The 26,616-nt window shown below is 40.7% G+C and overlaps 1 protein-coding gene and 1 long non-coding RNA gene across 3 annotated transcripts in view; one reads left to right on the forward strand and one right to left on the reverse strand.

Moving 5' to 3' along the window:
* Positions 1-26,616, reverse strand: part of VOPP1 (VOPP1 WW domain binding protein) — a 146,931-nt gene that overhangs the window by 39,080 nt on the left and 81,235 nt on the right. The gene's annotated exons all lie outside the window — the stretch shown is intronic.
* Positions 501-26,330, forward strand: LOC122682779. The gene is made up of 3 exons (XR_006337516.1): positions 501-539; positions 4,883-4,887; positions 25,923-26,330. It is a non-coding gene; the product is annotated as an uncharacterized LOC122682779 (long non-coding RNA).

The raw sequence follows: 26,616 nt of genomic DNA on the forward strand, positions 1-26,616 counted from the left end.
AGAAGGAAATCAAAGACAACATAAACAAATGGAGAGATATTCCATGTTTCTGGGTAGGAAGAATCAATATTGTCAAAACGAGTATACTACCAAATGCAATCTACAGATTTAATGCAATCCCTATCAAATTACCAATGGCATTTTTCACAGAACTAGAACAGAAAATGTCATGATTCATATGGAAACACAAAAGACCCCGGATAGCCAAAGCAGTCTTGAGAAAGAAGAATGGAGCTGGAGGAATCAATCTTCCTGACTTCAGATTATACTACAAAGCTATGGTCATCAAGACAGTAATGTACTGGCACAAAAACAGAAATATAGACCAATGGAACAAGATAGAAAACCCAGAGATAAACCCATGAACCCATGGGTACCTTATTTTTGACAAAGGAGGCAAGGATATACAATGGGGCAAAGACAGCCATTTCAATAAATGGTGCTGGGACAACTGGACAGCTACATGTAAAAGAATGAAATTAGAAAACTTCCTAACACCATACACAAAGATAAACTCAAAATGGATTAAAGAGTTAAATGTAAGAGCAGAAACTATAAAATTCTTGAGGAAAATACTGGCAGAACACTCAATGACATAAATCAAAGCAAGATCCTCTTTGACTCACCTCCTAGAGTAATGGAAGTAAAAACAAAAGTAAACAAATGGGACCAGATTAAACTTAAAAGCTTTTGCAAAGCAAAGGAAACTATAAACAAGGTTAAAAGATAACCCTCAGAACTGGAGAAAATAACAGCAAATGAAACAACTGACAAAGGATTCATTTCCAAAATATACGAGCAGCTCATACAACTCAATACTAGAAAAACAAACAAACCAATCAAAAAGTGGGGAAAAGACCTAAACAGACATTTCTCCAAAGAAGACATACAGATGGCTAACAAACACATGAAAAGATGCTCAACATCACTCATTATTAGAGAAATGGAAATCAAAACTACAATGAGATACCACCTCACACCCGTCAGACTGGTCCTCATCAAAGTCAACAAACTATAAATGCTGGAGAGGGTGTGGAGAAAAGGGAACACTCTTGCACTGTTAGTGGAAATGTAAATAGATCCAGCCACTATGGAAGATGGTAGGGAGATTCCTTAAAAAACTAGGAATAAAACCACATATCACCCAGCAATTTCACTCCGAGGCATATACCCTGAGGAAACCAAAATCAAAAGAGACATATGTATCCCATTGTTCATTGCAGCACTATTTACAATAGCTGGAACATGGAAGCAACCTAGATGTTCATTGACGGATGAATGGATAAAGAAGTTGTTGTACGTAAACACAAAAAGGAACACATTTGAGTCAGTTCCAATGAGGTGGATGAACTTAGAATCTATTATACAGAGTGAAGTGAGTCAGAAGGAGAAAGATAAATACTGTATTCTAACGCATATATATGGAATCTAAAAAAATGGTACTGAAGAATTTATTTATATGGCAACAGTGGAGAAATAGACATAGAGAATAGACTTATGGACATGGGGAGAAGGGAGGAGACAGTGAGATGAATGGAAAGAGTAACATGGAAACTTACATCACCATATGTAAAATAGATAACCATCGGGAATTTGCTGTCTGGCTCAGGAAACTCAAACAGGGGCTCTGTATCAACCTAGAGGGGTGGGGTGGGGAGGGAGATGGGAGGGAGGTTCAACAGGGAGGGGATATATGTATACCTATGGCTGGTTCACGTTCAGGTTTGACAGAAAACAGCAAAATTCTGTAAAGCAATTATCCTTCAATAAAAAATAATTAAAGGATAAAAATTTAGTGAGGCTTTCCCCCTCTTTTTTGGTGCATGGAACTCTGTGGGCCACACTCAGAAGCTGTGGGAGGTGATGCAGATGGACGTTGTTATGACTGAACTGTGTCTCCCCAAAGTGCCTGTGTTTATTTTAAGTCCTTACCCTCAGTGTGACTGAATTTAAAGATGGACCCTTTGAAAAGGTAATTACAGTTAAATGAGGCCATAAGGATGGGGTCCTGATTTGATAAAACACTTGCCTTCAGAGGTGTATGCATCAGGAAATATTTACTGCTTTGAAACCTGAACTGCTGCAGCAAACTAGCTCCCATGTTAGAAGAGGCAAACATGATTAGAATCTCCACAAACTTTTAAACATATTCAGAGCCTCCTGTCTCAAATTACACACACACGCATACCTCAGTCTGGGAACAAAGACTGCAAGTATACCAATTTTTATACAGTGGAATACTACTCAGCCTTAAAAAGAATAAAATAATGCCATTTGCAGTGACATAGAAGGACCTAGAGATTGTTATACTAAGCAAAGTCAGAGAAGGACAAATACCATATGATATCACTTATATGTGGATTCTAAACTATGACACAGACGAACTTACTTATGTAACAGAAAGAGACTCACAGACATAGAAAACAAACATTCAGTTACCAAAGAGGAATGGTGGGGAGTGAGGGAGGGATAAATTAGGAGTCTTAGGATAGCAGATACAGAAAACCAAGTAAAAAATAGATAAGCAACAAAGTCCTACTGTAATTCAATATTAAATGTCATAAAAACATTTTAAAAAGTATGTTGATTCTGATATACTAATTCAAATTACTCTCTGTTAGCAAGATTCAAGATCTAAGTGCTCTACCTCTCACTTTTCAGGATCCAAATTTGGAACACCAGCAGAAATATGCAGTCAACTGATTATCTGCTTTCATTCCACAAGACAGTGTCCTTTATGCTCTGTTTAGCTGAAGATCCATTCACTCCAAGCACACCTGTGCTACCTGCGGTACTGGCCTGCCTCCCCGTGTGGATGCTTGGATGTGTCAACTACTTGAAGGAGCATGCAGTTACCCATGGGGTGACACTGTCACCCCCTTCTCTCTGCCGCTTTCTTCCAATGAAGTGAAGTGAAGTCGTGTCTGACTCTTTGCGACCCCGTGGACTATACAGTCCAGGTAATTCTCCACACCAGGATATTGGAGTGGGTAGCCTTTTTCTTCTCCAGGGTATCTTCCTAACCCAGGGATCGAACCCAGGTCTCGCATATTGCAGGCGGATTCTTTACCAGCTGAGCCACAAGGGAAGCCCCTTCTTCCAATGAACCTGCTGGTAAATTGGGGCCCTAAGCACACCCCTGCTGACATTCCAAATAACTGCAATTATAAAAAGAATGTTAATTGCAATACAGAGCTTAATTAAAAGCAGCCAACATTAGCAGGCAGTCTAGCTACTAAATAAGTCATCATCCGACACACCCGGTCTTGTGCTTCCAGTGCCCAAGCCTTGAGATGGCATTGGTGTTCCAAAGGACAGCTGAAGACTGACTTAAGCCCATGACCTTCTCTCTGCTGTGTGCAGAGCTACTTAAGAGGGAGACAGCAGAACTGCATTTTCCTTCTTGTTCTACTCTGTGTGCCAGATCTTCAAGCTTGCAGCAGAAAGGAAGACATTGCTTTTCAGTACCATTAATAAATCTACTCCCAGACATTTTAAATTATAGGTCTAAGGCTCTGAAATACACGATTGCTTTAGAAGAGTGAAAAGAGCATGTACATTAGCTGAAATGGGCCCCTGGGTCTGCTTCTTGTTAACCAAGTATCCTCCACTGCATCCCAGGATCCAGCACAAGTTTCTATAAGGTCAGAAAAGGAATGGTCCACTGTGAGTAGGTGTGAACACGTAGGTAAAATCAGAGTGTTTCCCTCCAGGAAAATGAAAGGTGATGTGGTTTTGAGGATGCTTCTGCCTGCAAGTATGTCTGCCCCAAGTTAGAGATTTGTCATGGCAGCGATTAAATGCAAATATAACAGGATGGCCCCTTTGGGAGTTCAAGGAGCCTAAGAGGTAAGCACGCGCCACCTCAGCACAGCCCAGGAAGGGAAGAGTCTGCACAGCAGACACATCCATTGTCAGCTTTTGAGTCACATAAGTCTCAAGAGTAGAGAGACAGAAAGCAACATCAAATCAGAGAGTGTCCAATATTAATAAAGTTACAAACTCTATTAAAAAAAAAAGCCAAATGTTGGTGAAGAGATTTTTTATTGTGCTGTAAAATGGTAATTTATGTTTAAATTGATTCATGGAAAATCATCCCAGCATTTAGTGCAGCCACTGAAATATGAGTTGAGTCATCAAGCTGGAGGACTAGACATGGAGTTCATGGGGGATGGTTTTTTTTTTTTTTTTTGGTGTTAAAGAAAGGAGCATGGCTGAAATAAGGACATTTTAGGGTTTTAAGTAAATTCCCATCAATCCCATCTTAAGCACAAGGCCAACTCTTCCCAAATATGCTGGGATAAATCTCAGTGGGCTATTTTCTCCCTTCTATGTATCAGCCAGAACATTTTTTTCCTCTCCAGTTTCTTAGTTTGATGGTTGGTCTGTTCTCCTCAGTTATATACCGTATGGATCTTGACACCTGGACCTGCTTCTTACATGACTATTACTATCATCTGCATTTTCCCACAGCGCAGAACACAAGGCAGATGCTTACAGACTTCCAGAGCTAGAATCAGGAAGTACATTCAAGGTTACCAGAGGTTTTCCCCTCAACTGTGAGAAATTGGGCTCCTGGAAACCACTAAACACAGCCCCACAGTGTGAGAGAAAACTCCAAAGGGGAAATGAAACGGGGGCAGAGGCAAGGTCGTCGGTCCCTCAGCATAGTGCCCTCGGCAGGCCCCCATTAGGAACCCAAAGAGCTCTGCCCCCACCCCACTCTCCCTGTCACATCGCTACTCACCTTCCCTCTCAACTTCCCCACTAGAGGCTGGCTGCCCACACCTTCCACAGCCGTTCCAGTGGGAGTGCACCCTCCAGCATCTGCAGGGGTCCTCATGCTTTTGGAGTCTTCTTACCTCCAGGAAAGCATGTCCAGTTTGGGTACAATTGGCTCCCCATCATTAGGAAAAAACACCCATTCAGTCTCACCACTGCAGCTTCAGACAGTATTAACATTTTCAGCAACCACAACATAGCTGAGTCATCAAGAACTTTCTGTCAACTGAGCTTCCAAGCTTTTCTCAGTCAGTTCTGTCTTCCCACCCTGAACTGGCACAGGGCTCGGGGCCCTAAATACAGGGACTTAGAGTTATTCATAACAAAATTTAAACCTAGGAATCTGGCTCATTATTTGGGCCAGTCAGGAGCTTTGGGAGCCTCATTCTGTCACTCAATGTATTCACTATTCCTCCCAGACTCCTGTCACTTATATCAAGAACCGAGATCAAGAATATATCCTGCTCCTCTTCTCTGCAATGACCACAGCATAGCCCCACAGGAAGCTGTAGCATGAGGCTTGGGCCTGAAGAGACAGGGGGACCTTTCACATCCTAAACCACAGTCCAGAACCTGACATCCTCCACAGTCAGACAGGCTACCTGGAGTAAGAAACTCAACGCAAGGGAAAGAGAAAAGGCCACTCCACATAGAGGGCCGAGCTCATGGAAGGTCAGAGAGGAGATGGCAGGAGTGTAGGCAGAAAGGAAGGACCCTGCTGGAAGAGAGGGGGCGTGTGCACCCACGCACGTTACCCAAACACTATCTGGTGTTCTCTGATGAGCTGTCTCAGACAGATCAGTTCCATTAAAGACCTTCCTTCCATGTTGGCATTTTATGAATCATACTTTTATAGGTACAGCTATTATACCAGCCACAAATCTACCTAACTGGCCTGTTTATTTAGACCAGAACTCCCTATCTTATCAGTTGGAATAAGAGACCTGCTATTACATGTCTCCATACAACTCAGGACCATCAAATCAGTCTCATGATTCCATTGAAACAATGAGTCCAACCTCACAGGATGTTAGCAGGCAAAGCCAAATTATTTCCAAATGATCACAAAAGGCCCCATTAACAATCTTTTTTAGATTCTCCTGAAGCCTTCATATGGGTTCCCTACTACTCTGCACTTAAAATCTCAGTAGGCTACTTGCTTTCTTGGCATATTGATATCCTGGGAATTCCTGCCTCTTCTCTCCTTAAACAAAGTATTCTGTGATTTTCATGACATTTCAGGTTTCCCACTAATTCCCCCAAAGCACTCTTCCTGTTCAGATGGATATCCATGTGTCACAGACATCTCTTTCCCAATACTGAGTCTATCATCCAAAATATATTACTTACCACCCATTCTACCTTCCTATAACAAGGTCTTAAAATATTATCTAATGCATTCATTTATTTTTAGCCTTATTATGGCATAACATGGCAGATCATATTTCCAGCCTTTCCTCTAGGGCCCAGACCTGCCATGGGAAAGTCATTCATTTCAACAAGGCTGCAGTAAGTCCTCCAGTGAGAACCCTTTACCTGTGGGCATCTAAAGAGGAAAGGAGGCAGCCCAGGAGGAGCCCCTGCAGCTTCAGGTGGACACCCTGTGATGAACAGTCTGGAAAACAGTGGTTTTCAACTCTGGTTGACTCCCAATTACTGGGCAACTTTCAGACACACCTCTGAGACCTGTGGATTTGGAATCACTGCTCAGGTGAGTCCAGAGCACAGCCAAGATGGATGGAGAACCCAGGCCCTGCACCGAGAACATGGGCATCAGTCTTTGCTCTCGGGGCACCCGGGAGGAGCATCTCAGGGGAGGAGACACTATCTTGGCTTTCTTGATCTGCTTTCTTTTTTAAATAGTTTTACTGAAGTATAATTAGTATACAAAGAACTGTGTATATTTAGTATGCACAGTTCGTTGACTTTGTACACATACAAACCCATATACAATACCATGATCACAAACAAGGTAACAGACATATTTTGGTAAGTTTCAGTATTGAATATCTGTGAGAAAAAGTCTTTTCAGAAGAACTTTCACCTCTCCAGTCACAGGCTTTAGACCTTACATCTTAATATGCTGGCTAATATGTCAAAAACTTCACAGACCTGAGGATGAATTGATGGTTCTTTCTGTCAACCTAAGCTGAGGAGTCACATATCAGAATCTTTCCTTCCTGGTCTGACTTGGTTTCCCTGACAGGCAGAGGTTTGCCCATCTGTGGAGATGGATGGTTACAGTTTGATGACCTTTCAGTACCTCATGGTGAAGTCACACACATCTGGGCTGCAAAGAGGGGGATGCAGTGGCTGTGACAAGACCAACCATGAGCCTCTGGGGTGGGAGGACGTGCCCTAAGTCATTCCTCCAGGGACACATCTTTTACCAGAAAACATTTCAAATCTGAATAAAGCAAAATCTGTTGAACTTAGGGTAGCATATGGAGTTTATGTAGGGAAATTTCAAGCTACTTCCTCCATGGAGAAAGCATTATAAGTGCTTATTATAATACCTAAAATATAACAGACTAAACAGGCTAAAAGTGCTCGTTTCTTTGCCACCTCCAAGCCCAGCTGCACCCAGAGCTGAATGAGCAGAGGAGGAAAGATAGCCTGAGTGGCTTCCCCACAGGCACCGGGCTCTGCTGGCTCCAGGTTTTGAAACTCTGCCCTTGTGTTTCTGTAGTAGAGGTTTCTCCTCTTCCCTCCTTTCAGTAAATTGCTGATCATTTAATATCAATTCTATCCAACTCTATCCTGGAAAACAGAAAACTTATCCTTCTATCAGTTCAGTTCAGTCACTCAGTCGTGTCCGACTCTTTGTGACCCCATGAACCGCAGCATGCCAGGCCTCCCTGTCCATCACCAATTCCCGGAGTCCACCCAAACCCATGTCCATCGAGTTGGTGATGCCATCCAGACATCTCATCCTCTGTAGTCCCCTTCTCCTCCGGCCCCCAACCCCTCCCAGCATCAGGGTCTTTTCCAATGAGTCAATTCTTTGCATGAGGTGGCCAAAGTATTGGAGTTTCAGCTTCAACATCAGTCCTTCCAATGAATATTCAGGACTGATCTCCTTTAGGATGGACTGGCTGGATCTCCTTGCAGTCCAAGGGACTCTCAAGAGTCTTCTCCAACACCACAGTTCAAAAGCATATTCTGTGCTCAGCTTTCTTTATAGTGCAACTCTCACATCCATACATGACCACTGGAAAAACCATAGCCTTGACTAGACGGACCTTTGTTGGCAAAGTAATGTCTCTGCTTTTTAATATCCTTCTATATTAATTCTCAGCTTGGGTTAATTAACTCTCAGATTATAAAGTAAATTCTGACCAGTCAGGTATTATTAAAAATGAAAATCAGAAGCCCTCCTATTTTAGAATTAAAGAAATCTGATACTAAATTTCATTTCATTGAAATAACACAAGCAAGGCATAAATAGAATGGTGAGTGTGGCCAAGAGCTCTGGAAAGCAGACAGATTCTAGGATCCATCAGCTCAAAAATGTAGAAACTTGGATTCAGACTGACACCCGACTTATTTTCTCAGCTTCACTTTTACTTGAGTTGGTTTAACTCTTCCTTATGTGTTCAGAGCTCCTAAACTTATATTTTGTCTCTGGAGCCTCCTGAGCTGCAGAATCAAAGCCCCCACTGCCGGGACTTTGTGCAAAAACTTCAAACTTGATATCCCCCACACCCTCCTGCAAAAACCCTCACTGAGCCTGATTTCTTCACACTTGCTCTCACCGTCTGCCAAGCAGAGACCTCTAAGTTCCTGACTCCCTTCGTCCCCACACTGATTCTTCTGAGGTACATCTGGGCCCATTGACCTGTTTCTCAGCCCAGCTTCACTGAAGGAGTCAGACCCACCGCCCTGTGCCCTCAATGCAGGGCAACCTCCTTAGCTCAGGGCTGCATTGGCAGCCTTCTCAGAGGCCAAGCTGGTGCTGTAGACTTGCTTTATGCAGAAGGAGGTCTCAGCTCATCAGAAGGCCATTGACACCCTCAATGTGCCATACCCTCCTTCTTCACCTCAGCCCTGGCCATCAGCAAGGCAGCCTCAACTCCAGACTTGTGGTTCCCCAGATACACTCTTATCAGAGCCTCTGAAACTGCTCCTCGGCTGTCAAAGGTCAGCTTTGTGAGGACCTTCTCAGCACCACCCCTCATTCTCCCCCTAGGACAGAATCCTCCCATTGCTGTGTTTCTACCTCTGACCATGTACAACATCTGCTCATTGTTAAAGGCATCTATCCCCCTCAGACCATGAGCTTAAGAGCAATCCTAGCACATTCTTCTATGTATAGCCCAGGTGCCTACCACAGTTCCTGGCACATCACAAGTGTTTGCCTTCAGCAGAGGTGATGCTGCAGCAGAGAGCTCCCCGTGATGAGACAACACATAACCAACAAAAGCCCAAAGTACAGAGTGTCCTCTGATCACAGTGTTCCACCCAGTGGTGCTAAGCAAGGTCAGCTGCTCCCACACTCTGATGGCCAACACAACATTTGGGAGACTAACAGTATTTTAAAAAATATATAAAGCAAGCATAACTTTTGCTTCAGCAATCCAGAGATGGATATTTCTGCAAATCCATCTCACAACAAAGTAAGTTCCAGTACTTGTAGGAAAATGTTTATTGAGCATGGGGCATACCAGATTCCTTTCTCCAAACTCCTGGGACTAGATATGTGGAGACTGAAAACTGTCTGGAATTATGAATGATAAGATACGTAACACAATGTGCTACATAACACTGCCAGCAAAATCTGCATTGAAATACACAAAACACCTGTTCAAGTTCTCAAACAAGAAGGTCATTAGCCTGAGGGGGCTCTGATGGCTGGCTGCCAAGCCTAGTAAGCAAGCTGAAACCTGAGCCAGATTCCTGTGAATGCCTCAGGTTGGGAAGGAAACCAATGACCAAGAGCCAAAAGGACTTTCCCAGAGGAGGCAACCTCTTACACTGTAGCCTATCAAATCACTTCTTTGTTTGCTTCTGTATAATAAACACCTGGCCCCTGGCTCCCGAGGGTGGAATGTTCCTCACCACTGCCAGGATGGTGCTGCCCAATTTGAATCGATATTTCCTCCAATAAACTCTTGAAAATTTTAATATATCTCAGTTTATATTTTAGGACATCACACTAAATGGAGTTCTAAAAAGAATTTTAAAGGCCTCATGTTGTTCAAATCCATTCTTGCTACCAAGTGAATTAAAAATTTGTTTATGAGTACCGTTTCAAATTTTAATAGACAAGGAAATGCAGACCTGCAAAACAAAAGCGGCACTAACTGAATGTACAAAGATTATAACGGAATGTATAAATGAATTATGGTACCTCCTCAAGGAACACTCTGTCACTGTGAAAGCCAATGAGGTTGCTTTGTATATCGATTTAGAAGATTTACAATAGATAGTTAATCAAAAAAATCAAGTTACAGAATACATATAAAACTTAATATTTTAGAGGTTATCTTAGTTTGTTTTGGTCAATATAACAAAATACTACCAACTAGGTGGCATATGAACAACATAAATTTACTTTTCACAGTTCTGGGGGTTGGGAAGTCCAAGATCAAGCTCATGGTTGTGTTTTGATGAGACCCCTCCTGGTTCACAGCCTTCTCACTGGGTCCTCACATGGGAGATGGGGTGAGGCAGCTCTCCAAGGGCTACTTTCCAAGAGCACTGCTCCTCCCTCATGACCTCAGCACGTCCCAAAGGCTTTACTTTCTAATACTATTATCTTTGTACATTAGGAATCAACGTGGAAATTTGTGTGTGTGTGGATGGGGGGGGGGGCACAAATATTCAAACCATATCAGGAGTCTAGATATCTGAAAGGAGAGTTACAGTGACATCTTTCTCCCTGTTCTAAGGGCATGAAAATGCCCTCAATTTACACCAGGAGTCTTCACTGAGAAGCCCAACAACAAAAATGAGGGAGAAGAAAAGTTCTTCTTTAGTGTATCTGTCCCCAGACCAGATACCTCCCCCGCCCCAGGTGCTACCAAAGGCTGTGCTCAGCTGCTTCACCAGTTGAAACCCCCCTGCCCTGCCCTGTCCCCACTCTGCACACAGATCAGGCTCCCCAAGCTGCTGGGGGCACTGGGCACAGACAGTCATAATGCAGGGTCCCTGAGCCGACACTGACACCAACCTCCTAGCTGAGTGCCAGCTCTACAAAGCCTGTTTCTAGGATCTTGATCTGACACCTTGGGAACAGTTCACCCACTTAATTATTCAGAGCAGAGACATGAACCCAGAGAGATGTGATAAACCAGGTAAACCAGCTTTGTACTTTGAACAAAGCTTCAGCACTCCAATGGGAAACATGGAAACAGGGTCTGAAAACGGCCTGGTCAAAATCAATAGCCAGAGAAAAACCATGCTGGAAGTAATGGCCCCTCCTAGAGCTGCAGGAGATGGGCCTGAGGCCTGCCTCCCCCATCTCTACTAGAGTCGTTAAGACAAGCAGTCTCTGCTGCAGTGGTGGTATGCAAGCAACAGGTACTCAACAAAGGTTGCAGAAATCCGTGCCTGACCCTGATGTGTGTCCTCACTACCTGTTTATGCATCCTGTCTTCCATTTATATTCCTTCTGTTTCCTTTGTTCTCTCCTGTGAGCTGGGTGGGCAGTTGTAGATTCCCTCAAGACTCAGTGGAGATTTCTAGAGGTTCTTAGTTTGTTTCAGTAGATCACATTCTCTATTTCAATGGTACTTAGAGATGAATCCAAAACTAGAATAAGTGTACAAACACAACACCCAGAACCCCAATGTCCTGCATCTCTGTTCCATCCATGTGGCAGCTAGAGGTGTGACCCAGTCATACAAAAAGACCCTTGAAAGGCCCAGGTGGATAGCTTGGCATCTCCTGCATCAGTTACTTCATTTGGAAAATTAGGCAGCGATGGTCTTAAGGTTTCCTTAGTATTCCAAGAGAGTAAAGGAACATCAAAGACCTTTTGTGTCCTTTTCCACTGGCCAGCTCTACAGAAGGCCACAGGGTCATGCTGGTTTTAAATCACTGGTGTCTAGTTAAGGAGACCGAACATATTTCTAACCTACCTTCAATTTTCTGAAAGGAGTGACCAGATGCATTTCTATTCATAAAGAAGAGGAAACATGCACATCTAAATCACCAGCTTTCTCCGGCTTGTTTAAAATCAAATGAAAACAGTCACGGTCTAGATAAACACCCATGTACCTGACTGTCACAAAGCTCCAGCTCAGCACCCAATAAAGACATCTCAGGAACCGCACAAACTGGAGCAGCGGGTGATCACTGCTTTTACTGAATCCCATAGGTTTCGGCTGTTGTGTTTTCATTTTCATTTGTTTCTATGCATATTTTGATTTCCTTTTTGGTTTCTCCTGTGAGTTATTCACAAGCGTGTTGTTTAGCCTCCATGTGTTTGTATTTTTAATAGTTTTTTTTTTTCCTGTAGTTGACATCTAATCTTATCACACTGTGACCAGAAAAAGGTGCTTGAAATGATTTCAATTTTTTTGAATTAACCAAGGTGAGATTTATGGCCCAGGATGTGATCTATCCTGAAGAATGTTCCATGTGCACTTGAGAAAAAGGTGAAATTCATTGTTTTGGAGTGAAATGTCCTATAGATATCAATTAGGTCTAACTGGTCCATTGTATCATTTAAAGTTTTTGTTTCCTCGCTAACTTTCTGTTTGGTTGATCTATCCATAGGTGTGAGTGGGGTATTAAAGTCTCCCACTATTATTGTGTTACTGTTAATTTCCCCTTTCATACTTGTTAGCCTTTGCCTTCCATACTGCGGTGCTCCTATGCTGGGTGCATATATAATTGTTATATATTCTTCTTGGATTGATCCTTTGATCATTATGTAGTGTCCTTTGTTTCTTTGCACGGCCTTTATTTCAAAGTCTATTTTATCTGATGTGAGTATTGCTACTCCTGCTTTCTTTTGGTCTCTATTTGCGTGACATATCTTTTTCCGGCCCTTCACTTTCCATCTGTATGTGTCCCTTGGTTTGAGGTGAGTCTCTTGTAGACATCATATATAGGGATTTTGTTTCTGTATCCATTCAGCCAGTCTTTGTCTTTTGGTTGGGGCATTCAAGCCTTTTACATTAAGGTAATTATTGATAAGCATGATCCCACTGCCATTTACTTTGTTGTTTTGGGTTCGAGTTTATAAACCTTTTCTGTGTTTCCTGTCTAGAGAATATCGCTTAGCATTTGTTGAAGAGCTGGTTTGGTGGTGCTGAATTCTCTCAGCTTTTGCTTGTCTGTAAAGCTTTTGATTTCTCCTTCATATCTGAATGAGATCCTTGCTGGGTATAGTAATCTGGGTTGTAGGTTTTTCTCTTTTATCACTTTAAGTATGTCCTGCCATTCTCTTCTGGCCTGAAGAGTTTCTATTGAAAGATCAGCTGTTATCCTTATGGGGTGCCCTTGTGCGTTATTTGTTGCTTTTCCCTTGCTGCTTTTAATGTTTGCTCTTTGTGTTTGATCTTCATTAATGTGATTAATATGTGTCTTGGGGTGATTCGCCTTGGGTTTATCCTGTTTGGGACTCTCTGGCTTTCTTAGACTTGGGTGGCTATTTCCTTCGCCATTTTATGGAAGTTTTCAACTATTATCTCAAGTATTTTCTCATGCCCTTTCTTTTTGTCTTCTTCTTCTGGGAATCCTATGATTCGAAGAGCATCAGACTTTTAATCTGAGGACCTATGGTTCAAGTTCCTGTCCAGGAGCCAGAAGTAAATAAATGAACAAATATATTCTACAAGTATCTGCTGGTGAGAACAGCCGACCCAGAACTAGCCCCAGCCATGCGGCTGCCCTCCTGAACACGCAGGGCAGAGCACAGGTGCACTGGGGAGCAGGACAGCTACCGGAGCGCCCGGCCACTTCAGGATGGGAGACTGCATCAGGACTCTTCTCTGGCAACTGCCACCTTGGATTCTGAACAAACAGGAAGGAAGCCAGGCTCTGCGGACTCAGGCAGCCCCACGAGGCCAGCAGCAAGTGCAGTTTGGCAGGCAGCTCCCCATCTGCTCACCTGGCCACCTGCTGCTGCAGACAAAGACAGCTGAGTGACCCAGTCCTCCGCAGAAGAACCCAGGGCCAGAATGAAAGCAAAGGAACAGGACTGGTGAGGACATGGTGACCTCCCTGCTATTTATAAATCACACTGTTGCTACCAGGAGGTATCTCCAGTAAGCTCAGAAGCAAAGCACAAGAAAAGATGCATTGTAATTAAAAGCTTTTGAAAGGGCCCCCTGTAGAGAGGAAAAAAAGTTGCGGAAGCATAGGTGAGAAGAAAACATCATAGGAAAAAGGTTTAAAGTAAGTGTTGCCTCTCTGTTCTGGTTCCAAAGGGATTTTTTTCTTTCAAAATGAGAAGGAGAACATATTTTGTTTGTACATACATCTGCTGTAAATTAACAAATTAAAGAAATAAAAAATCCTGATGAAGAGAAATGGCAGAGGCAGATATAATTTGGATAAATAAACAAATCAAGGGAAAGTGATTTTGCATGTACAGGTAGCTACAATGGAAACCTAATTATTTTTTTAAAAAAATAGCCTCTAATAGCTTGATGGCTGTAACACTAAAATGAAATTCAGGAACATGCAGAGGGACAAGAGAGTGTCATATGGGACTTCTGGTGAGACAAATGAAATTAGATTTCAAAAGTAAGAGTAAAATCCCTAAAATAAGTGTGTGACCTGGATGTTCTCTCCCCAGTGTGCTCTAAGGTAAGCTATAAGCACAAAATAGAGGTGTCCTTTTAACATATTTTCCAGGGCAGGGAAAACCCTGAAATAGAATGAAAACACCATCTTGAGTCAATATATCTCTAAGGAATTATCTACTTAGGAGAATCTTACACAAAGCACTTTACCCAGTAGAAATGAAAGGCAGAGTATATATCTATATATAAATATACTGGAATATAGTTGTTAAATGAGATCTGTTAATAACTCACAATTTTTAAATTTAATGTTAAAGATGCTTCAAAAAATTAACTGGTCAGTCATACATAATTTTCACACCTCCCTGGGGCACAAGCACCACCTCCTACCTGTACAACCAACGCCCAACAACCAGCATGTGGCAGACACTCAACAGGCATAGGTGGATTGAACGAAGGAGGTGTAGCATCCCAGCTGCTTGAGTCATAAGCATGTGGCACCTGACGCGTGTCCTAAGGCAGGTCTGGCATCCTGTGCAGACCACAATGCCAAACCTCACCACTCGGAACCCCAGCAAGGGCAAGCTTCCACTGGACGCCAGTCTCCCTTACCTTCTGTGCCATGTCCAAAGAAACCACGATGGGGCTGGCTTCCAGGAACAACACACAAGGGCAAGCGCTTGTAGCCAAGCCAAGGTTGTGATCTTTCTGCAGCTGGTGTCTACCTGCAGCAAATCAACCCTTCAACAATGTAAGCTGGGCCAGATTAGAGAGCATCCCAATCACAGCTCCTCACTCCCCTGGGAGAGAAGTGTTCCTTTGCCCCAACTGGATGGAAAGCAGGGAGAAGAGCTTTCACATGTTAATTGACCCGGATGGTAAAAACAAGATCTTTTCCTGGTGCCACACTGAGCCTGTGGGTATGTCTGGACACCGACATGCCTCAAGGGTGCAGCAAGCGGAAAGGCCCTGAGCCACAATCCAGAAGGCCAATACTACAGTTCCCAAAGAAGCTAATTGAGAAGGTCAAGGGGCTAGTGAATGAGGAGCCCTGATGGAAACGTCTGGAACTGAACAAATGCAGTGACTTCTCAGCACCATGCCTGTACTGGATGCCACGGTGCTGTTCGCTTTACGATGGTTAATTTTGTTATGCAAATTTCACCTCCATTTTTCCTTAATTGAACCATAATTGATTTACAATGTTGTGTTAGTTTCAAGTGTACAGCCAAATTACTAGATTATACATATGTATTCTTTTTCAGATTCTTTTTCCTTAGAGATTATTATAAAATATTGAATAGAGTTCCCTGTACTATAAAGTAGATCCTTGTTGAATATCTATTTTATATATAGTAATATGTATCTGTTAGTCCCAAACTTCTAATTTATTCCTCCCCCACATCTCCTGTGGTAACCATAAATTTATTTTCTAAGTCTGTTGGTCTTATTTCTGTTTTGTATATAAGCTCATTTGTATCATATTTTTTTATACTCCACAGATAAGTGATATTATATGATATTTGTCTTTCTCTGTCTGGCTTACTTCACTTAGTATGATAATCTCTAGGACCATCCATGTGGCTGCAAATGGCACTATTTCATTCATTTTTATGGCTGAGTGATATTTCATTGTGTGTATATGTATGTATGTGTATTCATATATATGTGTGTTTATACATGTTTATACATATGTTTATACATATATACATGTATGTTTACATATATATATGTAAACACCATATCTTCTTTATCCATTCTTCTGCTGATGAACATTTAGATTGCTTTCAGGCCCTGGCTATTGTAAACAGTGCTACAATGAATAGTATATGTATCTTTTCAAATTAGAGTTTTCACCTTTTCCAGGTACATGCCCAGGAGTGGGATTGCTGGGTCACAAGGTAGCTCTATTTCTAGTTTTCAAAGAACCCCCATACTGTTCTCTATAACGGCTGTACCAATTTACATTCCCACCAACAATGTGGGAGGGTTCCCTGTTCTCCACACCCTATCCAGAATTTATTGTTTGTAGAATTTTTGATGATGGCCCTTCTGATCTGTGTTAGGTAGTTTTGATTTGCATTTCTCTAATAATTAGCAATGATGCCTCAATGGCAAAGAATCCACCAGCAAAGTAGGAGACACAGGAGGTATGGGTTCAATATCTGGGTCAGGAAGATCCCCTGGAGGAGGAAATGGCAACCCACTCCAGTATTCTGGACTGAAAAATCCCACTGACAGAGGAGACTGATGGACTATGGTCCAAAGGGTCACAGAGTTAGACACAGCTGAGCAACTGAGCATGCATGTCTTCTTTGGAGAAATGCCTATTTAACTCTTCTGCCCATTGTTTGATTGGATGCCTTTATATTGATTTGTATGGGCTGTTTGTATATTTTGAAAATTAATCGTTGTCAGCTGCATCATTTGCAAATATTTTCTCCCATTCTATATGTTGTCTTTTCATTTTGTTGATGATTTCCTTTGTTGTGCAAAACCTTTTAAGTTTAACTAGATCCCAGTTGTTTATTTTTATTTTCATAACTCTAGGAGATGGATCCAAAAAAATACTGCTTCAATTATGTTAAAGATTGTTCTGCCTATGTTTTCCTCTAGGAGTTTTAGAGTGTCCAGTCTTATGTTAAAGTCTATAATTCATTTTGAATTTGTGTTTGTGTATGGTGTTAGAGAATGTTCTAATTCATTCTTTTACATGAAGCTGTCCAGTTTTCCTAGCACCACTTATTGAAGAAGCTGTCTTTTCTCCATTGTATATACTTGCCTCTTTTGTCATAGATTAATTGACCATAACGGCATGGGTTTATTTCAGGGATTTCTCTCCTGTTCCAGTGATCTATATGTCTGTCTTTGTGTGAGTACCATACTGTTTTGATGACTGTAGCTTTGTAGTACAGTCTGAAGTCAGGAAGCCTGATTCCTCCAGTTCCAGTCTTCTTTCTTTCTCAAGATTGTTTTGGCTATTCAGGGTCTTTTGTGTTTCCATACAAATCTGAAAATTTTTTGTTTTAGTTCTGTGAAAAATGCCACTGGTGATTTGATAAAGATTGCACTGAATCTGTAAATTGCCTTGGGTAGTATAACCATTTTGAAAATATTGATTCATATAAATCCAAGAACATGGTATATCTTTTCACCTGCTTGTGTGGTCTTCAGTTTCTTTCACTATAGCCTTATATTTTTCAGAGAGTCTTTTGCTTCCTTAGGTAGGTTCATTCCTAGATAATTAATTCTCTTTGATGTGATGATAAAAGGAATTGTTTCCTTCATTTCTCTTTCTGATAGTTTGCTGTTAGTGTATTAAAATGCAGCCAATTTATGTATATTAATTTTGTATCTATAACTTTACCAAATTCATTGATAAGTTCTAGTAGTTTTCTGGTAGCATCTTTAGGATTTTCTATGCAAAAAGTGACAGTTTTACTTTTCACTTTCCAATTTGGATTCCTTTTATTTTCTTTCCTTCTCTGATTGCTCTGGTTAGGACTTTCAAAACTATGCTGAATAAAAGTGGCAATAATGGACATTCTTGGCTTGTTCCTAATCTTAGAGGAAATGCTTTCATTTTTTTCACCATTGAGTACGATGTTAACTGCAAATTTGTGATACATGTCCTTTATTATGTTGAGGTAGCTTCCTTCTGTGCTCACTCTCTGAAGATTTTTTTTTTTTTATCATAAATGGATGTTGAATTTTATAAAAGCTTTTTCTGCATCTATCGAGATGATCATGTGGTTTTTATTTTCAATTTGTTAATGTGACATATCATACTGATTGACTTGTATATATTGAAAAATCTCTTTACATCCCTGGTATAAATCCTACTTGATCATGGTATATGATCCTCCTAATGCATTTTTGGATAAAGTTTGCTAGTATTTTGTGAGGATTCTTGCAAATATGTTCATCAGTGATGTTGGCCTGTAATTTTATTTTGTGGTAAATTCATCTCACTTTAAAAAAAAGTAATAGAGCATATATTTGAATGCTGATCTTCTGGACCCCAAAACATTTCAAAATCTATGATTAATGATAAGGTGCCAGAATATGTTAAATGAAATCAAGAGTGAAACAAGTTGGTAGTAAACAAACTGCAAAGGTGAAGATAGGTATCGAGGGCCACTCACACGCCATGTACTCCGCTGCACACGGAGTCAAACAGATGCACATGCCCTGGCTCCATCCCATGAGCACTCGAGGGATTTACAGCACTCTGTGAGGACTCTCCAAGAGGCCAACAAGGAAGGAGTAACAGGTTCTGAAGGAAAGAGGAACTGAGAAGCCTCCCAAGCAGAGACCATGGAAATGCCCGAGAGGAACCAGCAGAGCCAACACTGCCAAGTGGTGAGCACTGGATGGAAAAGCATCCACTCAGATCCACTCAGTGTTCAGGGATGCCCCCTGTGTGCCAGGCGCTGTCCTAGGCATTGAGAGTTCATTTAAGAGTTGTGGTCCTACTGTATAGCACAGGGAACTCTATTCAGTATCTTGTAATAACCTACAATGCAAAAGAATCTGAAAAACTATATATATATATATATAAGCTGGATCACTTTGCTGTACACGTGAAACTAATACAACATTGTAAATAAACTATACTTCAATTTTTAAAAAAGACAAAAATACTTTAAAAATAAAAATAAAGTTATGGGGCTTGCCTTCATGAGACTCAAAATAAAGAAGATAAAATCAGACAAATATCATGGAAACCTACAGTTTACAGTTGGCCAAGGGCTTGAACTTTTTCCTAATGCCTCTAAGTACAAAAATGACACAAAATTTTCAGTAATTTAGAAAGAAGTGAGAACTTGATGGGAGAAGAGAATGAAAGGAGACCCATCACAAAGTCATCTAGAGCTGCAATGAAATTTCTATCAAAATTTCAATGGTATTTTCAGAGCAACAGGTAAACCAATCCTAAATTTTTTATGGAATCACAAAAGACCCTGAATAGCTAAAGCAATCACGAGAAAGAACTAAGCTGGAGGTATTACAATCCCTGACTTCACACTACACAACAAAGCTACCGTAATAAAACAATTTGGTACTGGCATGAATATAGACACACTGACCCATGGAACAGAATAAAAAACCCAGAAGTGAACCCTTGCATAAATGGTCAACTAATATTTAATACAAGAGCCAAGAGCATCCAGTGGGGGAACAGACAGTCACTTTAACAAATAGAGCTGGGAAAACTGAAGAAAACACATGTAAAAAAAAATGAAATCGAACCCCTATCTTACACCACTAAAAAATATTGACTTGAAATGGATCTAAAACTCCTAGTAGAAAATGTTGGGAAGAAAATCTTCAACATTGGTCTAGGCAATGACTTTGGACATGACACTAGAAGCACAAATGACAAAAACACTAAAAATAAAAGGGATTACATCAAACTAAAAAGCTTCTTTTCAGCAAAAGAAACACTCAACAAAATGAAAAGGCTGAATGGAAGAAAATATTTGCAAACTATATATCAGATATGGGATTGGTATCTAAAATATACAAGGAAATCATATAACTTAACAAGAAAAAAACAAAATAATCCAATTTTAAAATGGGCAGGGGAAATGAATAGATTATTTTCCAAAAAAGACATAAAGATGGCCAACAGGTACATGAAAACATGCTTGATATCACATATCATCAGGAAATGCATACCAAAACCGCACAGAGGTATCACCTTACACTTGTTAGAATGGCTATCATCAAAAAGACAAGAAAAGTGTTGGTATGGAAAATGTGAACCCTGTACACTACTGGGAGGAATTTAAATTGATGCAGCCACTATGGAAATTAAAAATACAACTGCCAATTACACTTCCAGTATATATGCAAAGGAAATGGAAATAAGATCTTGAAGAGACATCTGCAATCCTATGGTGTCCTACAGCCTTATTCACAACAGCCAAGAAATGGAAACAATCTGAGTGTCTGTCAATGGATGAATGAATAAATGTACATATACACACAATGGAATTTTATTCAGTCCTGAGAAAGAGGGAAATCCTGGCATTTGCAACAACATAGACAGACTTTGAGGGTGTTATGCTAAATGAAATACAGATAGATCTATGATCTCACTTAGGCTTCACAGGTGACTCAGTTGCAAAGAATCCTCCCTGCCAAGCAGGTGATATGGGCTCAATACCTGGGTCAGGAAGATCCCCTGGAGAAGGAAATGGCAACCCACTTCAGTATTCTTGCCTGGAGAATCCCATGGACAGAGGAGCCGGGCAGGCTACAGTCAGTGGGGTCACAAAGAGCCAGGCATGATTTGGTGACTAAACAACAACAACAATATCTCACTTATATGTGGAATCTAAAAAGCAGAAGTTATAGAAAAAGAGGGTAAAATAGTGGTTATTACAGGCAATGAGGGCAGGCAGGGGTATGCAATGAGGAGATGTGTGTCAAAGTGTACAAACTACCAGTTATAAGATGAATAAGTTTTGGGGACCTAAGGCACAGAATAGTGATTCCAGTTAATACTATTTCATTATATACTTTAAAGTTACTAAAAGAGTTGATCTTAAATGTTCTCATCACCAAAAAAAAAAAAAAAATGTAATTCTGTGATGTGATATAGGTGTTAACTAATGCAATGGTGGTAATCATTTTGTAATGTATAAGTGTATCAAATTACCATAATATATACCTTAAATCTATACAATGATATATACCAATTATATCTTAATAAAACTGGGGGGTAGTTTATAACAATGGTTTAGATGAGCATTAATAGAGGTATGGATTCAGGTGAGGTGTGGGAACAGAGAGAAAAGGAAGAAAAAAATCAGAGATAGATTCAAGAACTAGGTGTGTGTGGTTGGAGTTTTCAAGTGGCTATGGGGTTGAATGACATAAATTCATGTGAGGTGCATAAAACAATGCCTAGCCAAATTAAGTGCTCAATGAATGTTACGTTTGTTATTTTTATACAGAGCATCAGTATTCTAAAAATAGAGTGATGTTACTTTTCTATTTTTAGGACCCTTCCCCTCACTATCAGCAGAGATAAGAGGTGAAAGGAATCCAAACTAGACCATCTGAGTGACAAAATAGGGCTTGTCTTTCTTTGTGTGTTTCTATCAATGCAAAACACTCACAAAATATGTAGTGAATAAATAAATGTATAAAGGAACAAAGGAAAAAGGACATCTGACTACTAAAACTCAGGAAATGGTTCATCAGCTGATCTACAAATCAATTTGAGAAAGATCCATTTTCAAGAAAGAACACACACACAAAATCAAGAACACAAAAGAAGACAAGGTTGATCCACATCTGCATAAGAAGCTGAATCAAGAACTAAAGCAAGATGGTTATTTTGAGACATTAGTCTGCCATCTTCTTGGTCAGCCAACTTTCCAAATAAAGTCCGATTCCTTGCTTCGACACCCATCTCTCAGACTCATTGGCCTATCAGGCGACGAGCAGAGTGACCTGGACTCAGTAACAAATGTAATTTGAAGGCCTTAATAGATGTCTAAGAAAATAAAGAGAAAACAAAGCAAACCAAATCATTGACACAGAGAGAGATTGCAGAGTCTTGGTTCCCAGTAAGAGACTGGGCCTCAGCCTTCTGCGTGGGAGTGCTGAGTCCAGGACCCAAGACTTCCAGAGAACTCCTAACCCCAGGGAGCATTAATTAGTGAAAGCTCCCACAAAGGCCTCCACCTGTATCCAACACCCAGCATTACCCGACACTCAGCATCCAGTGCAGAATACGTCACAAAACAGCAGGCAAGACAACAACACAAATTCAGTCATCAGCAGACAGATACCCCAAAACACACCACCTCACACAGCCCTGCCCATCCAGAAGAAAAAACACTCATCTGCTACCACCAGAACGCAGGCACAAGTCCCTCCCAACACAAAGTATACACAAACCACGGGACCAACCTTTCTCACTGATGGCAGAAACCAAAAGGAAGAAGGACTATGACCATAAAGCCTAGGAAAACGAGACCTCAAACACATTAAGTTAGAAAAGAGGACAAGACAGAGAAATGCTGTAAAATGAAAGAACAAGTAAAAACTCGCAAGGTCAAATAAATGAAGAGGAACTAGGCAACCTATCTGAAAAAGAACTCAGATTAATGACAACAAAGATGATCCAGAACCTCGAAAACTGAATGCAGAAAATGCAAGAATCAATTAACACATTTCACTAGGACCTAGAAGAAATAAAGAACAAACAGAGTCAAATAACACAATTACTGAAATTAACAGTATTCTAGAAGGAATCAATAGAAGGATAAATGAGGCAGGAGTATGGATAAGTGTGTTGGAAGATAGAATGGAGGAAAAAACTGCTGAAGAGTAGAAAAAACGAAAAAGAATGAAAAGAAGAAAGCATCAGAGACCTCTGGGACAATATTAAATGCACCAACATTTGAATTATAGGGTTCCTGGAAGACGAAGGGGTTTCTCAGGCCCTAAAAGGGTGGCTCAGTGGGTTAAAAAGTTCCTGCAATGCAGAAGATGGAGGAGACATGCATTCAATACCTGGGTCAGGAAGATCCCCTGGAGGAGGGCATAGCAACCCACTCCAATAGTCTTGTCTGGAGAATCTCATGAACAGAGGAGCCTGGTGGGCAATGGTCTATAAGGTCAGAGTTGGACATGACAGAAATGACTGAGCATGTGTGCATGCACAGAAGAGAAAAAGGGTCTAGAAAATCTTTGAAGAGCCTATAGTCAAAAACTTCCCTAACATGGAAAAAGAAATAGTCAAGTCCGTGAAGCACAGAAATACCCGTACAGAATAAACCCAAGGAGAAACACACTGAGACACATACTAATCAAACTAACAAAGATTAAACAAAACAAAGCATAATTAAAAGCAGCAAGTGAAAAGCAAAAAGTAGCATACAAGGGAACCCCTACACGATTAACAGCTGATCATTCAGCAGAAACTCTGCAGGCCAGAAGGGAGTGGCTGGATATATTTAAAGTGCTGAAAGGGAAAAAAAATCTACAACCAAGACATCTCTACCTGACAAGGATCTCATTCAAAATTGAGGGAGAAAACAAAAGCTTCACAAACAAGCAAAAGATAAGAGAATTCAGCACCACCAAACCAGCTTTATAATAAATATTAAAGGGACTTCGATAGGAAGGAAATACAAGAGAAGAAAAGACATACAAAAACCAACTCAAAACAATTACAAAAATGCCAATAGAAACAAATATATCAATAATTACTTTAAATGAAAATGGTTTAAACGTTTCAACCAAAAGACACGGAATGGCTGAATGGATTAAAAAAAAACAAGACCCACATATATGCTGTCTACAAGAGAACCACTTCAGACCTAGAGACACATACAGATTGAAAGTGAGAGTATGGGAAAAGATATTCCATGCAAACGTAGGTCAAAAGAAAGCCAGAGTAACAATTCTCATGTAAGACAAAACAGAACGTAACATATAGAGTATTACAAGAGATGAGAAAGGACACTCAGTCCACTTCAGTTCAGTCCCTCAGTCATGTTTGACTCTTTGTGACCCCATGGACTGCAGCACGCCAGGTCTCCCTACCCATTACCAAATCCTGGAGTTTACTCAAACTCATGTGCATTGAATCGGTGATGCCATCCAACCATCTCATCCCCTGTCATCCCCTTCTCTTTCTGACTTCAATCTTTCTAATGAGTCAGTTCTTCACATCAGGTGGCCAAAGTAGTGGAGTTTCAGTCCTTCCAATGAATATTCAGGACTGATCTCCTTTGGGATGGACTGGCTCAATCTCCTTGCAGTCCAAGGGACTCTCAAGAGTCTTCTCCAACACCATAGTTCAAAAGAATCAATTCTTCGGTGCTCAGCATTCTTTATAGCCCAACTCTCACAGCCATACATGACTACTGGAAAAACCATAGTCTTGACTTGATGGACCTTTGTTGGCAAAGTAACATCTCTGCTTTTTAATATGCTGTCTAGGTTGGTCGTAACTTTTCTCAGAAGGAGTAAGCGTCTTTTAATTTCTTGGCTGCAATCACCGTCTACCTGACTTTGGAACCCAAAAAAATAAAGTCTGCCACTGTTTCCACTATTTCCCCATCTATTTGCCATGAAGTGATGGGATCAGATGCCATGATCTTAGTTTTCTGAATGTTGAGCTTTAAGCCAACTTTTTCACTCTCCTCTTTCACTTTCATGAAGAAGCTCTTTAGTTCTTCACTTTCTGCCATAAGGGTGGTGTCATCTGCATATCTGAGGTTATTGATATGTCTCCCGCCAATCTTGATTCCAGCTTGTGCGTCTTCCAGCCCAGTGTTTCTCATGATGTACTCTGCATATAAGTTAAATAAGCAGGGTGACAATATACAGCCTTGACGTACTCCTTTTCCTATTTGGAACCAGTCTGTTGTTCCATGTTCAGTTCTAACTGTTGCTTCCAGACCTGCATACAGGTTCCTCAAGAGGTGGGTCAGGTGGTCTGGTATTCCCATCTCTTTCAGAATTTTCCACAGTTTATTGTGATCCACACAGTCAAAGGCTTTGGCATAGTCAATAAAGCAGAAATAGATGTTTTTCTGGAATTCTCTTCTTTTTCAATGATCCAATGGATGTTGGCAATTTGATCTCTGGTTCCTCCGCCTTTTCTAAAACCAGCTGGAACATCTAGAAGTTCATGGTTCACATATTGCTGAAGCCTGGCTTGGAGAATTTTGAGCATTACTTTCCTAGCGTGTGCGATGAGTGCAATTGTGCAGTAGTTTGAGCATTCTTTGGCATTGCCTTTCTTTGGGATTAGAATGAAAACTGATCTTTTCCAGTCCTGTGGCCACTGCTGAGTTTTCCAAATTTGCTGGCATATTGGGTACAGCACTTTCACAGCATCATCTTTTAGTATTTGAAATAGCTCAACTGGCCTTCCATAACTTCCACTAGCTTTGTTCATAGCAATGCTTTCTAAGGCCCACTTGATTTCACATTCCAGGATGTCTGGCTCTAGGTGAGTGATCACACCATTGTGATTATCTGGGTTGTGAAGATGTATTTTTGTACAATTCTTCTGTATATTCTTGCCACCTCTTCTTAATATCTTCTGCTTCTGTTAGGTCCATACCATTTCTGTCCTTTATTGAGCCCATTTTTGCATGAAATGTTCCCTTGGTATCTCTAATTTTCTTGAAGCGATCTGTAGTCTTTCCCATTCTATTGTTTTCCTCTATTTCCTTGCACTGATCACTGATGAAGGCTTTCTTATCTCTCCTTGCTATTCTTCGGCACTCCGCATTCAAATGGGTATATCTTTCCTTTTCTCCTTTGCTTTTCACTTTTCCTTTTTTCACAGCTATTTGTAAGGCCGCCTCAGACAGCCATTTTGCTTTTTTGCATTTCTTTTTCTTGCAAACACCCTCTTTCAACAACAAGATAAAACTCTACACATGGACATCATGTAGAAAGACCAGAAACTGTAAAACTGTTAGAGGAAATCATAGGCAGAACACCCTATGACATCAATGACTGCAATATCCTCTGTGAACTATCTCCTAGAGCAACGGAAATAAACATAAACAAATGGGAACTAATTAAACTTAAAGATTTTGCACAGCAAAGGAAACTACAAACAAAGTGAAAAGACAAATCTCAGAATAGGAGAAAACAGTAGCAAATGAAACAAATGACAAACGATTAACTTCCAAAATGTACAAGTAGCTCATGCAACTCAATATCAGAAAAACAGCCAATCAAAGAGTGGGTGGAAGTCCCAAACAGACATTTCTCCAAAGAAGACATACAGATGGCTAACAAACACATGAAAAGATGCTCAACATCACTCATTATTAGAGAAATGCAAATCAAAACTACAATGAGATATCACCTCATACTGGTCAGAATGGCCATCATCAAAAAGTCTACAAACAAAAATTGCTGGAGAGGGTATGGAGAAAAGGAACCCTCTTGCACTGTTGGGAATGTAAATTGATCCAGTCACTATGGAAGATGGTATGCAGATTCCTTCAAAAAACAGGAATATAACCACCATATGACCTAGCAATCCCACTACCAGGCATATACCCTGAGGAAACCAAAATTGAAAAAGACACATGTACCCCAATGTTCATTACAGCACTATTTACAATAGCTAGAACAGGCA

Source organism: Cervus elaphus, chromosome 24 (assembly GCF_910594005.1).
Source record: "Cervus elaphus chromosome 24, mCerEla1.1, whole genome shotgun sequence".
NCBI lineage: Eukaryota > Metazoa > Chordata > Mammalia > Artiodactyla > Cervidae > Cervus > Cervus elaphus.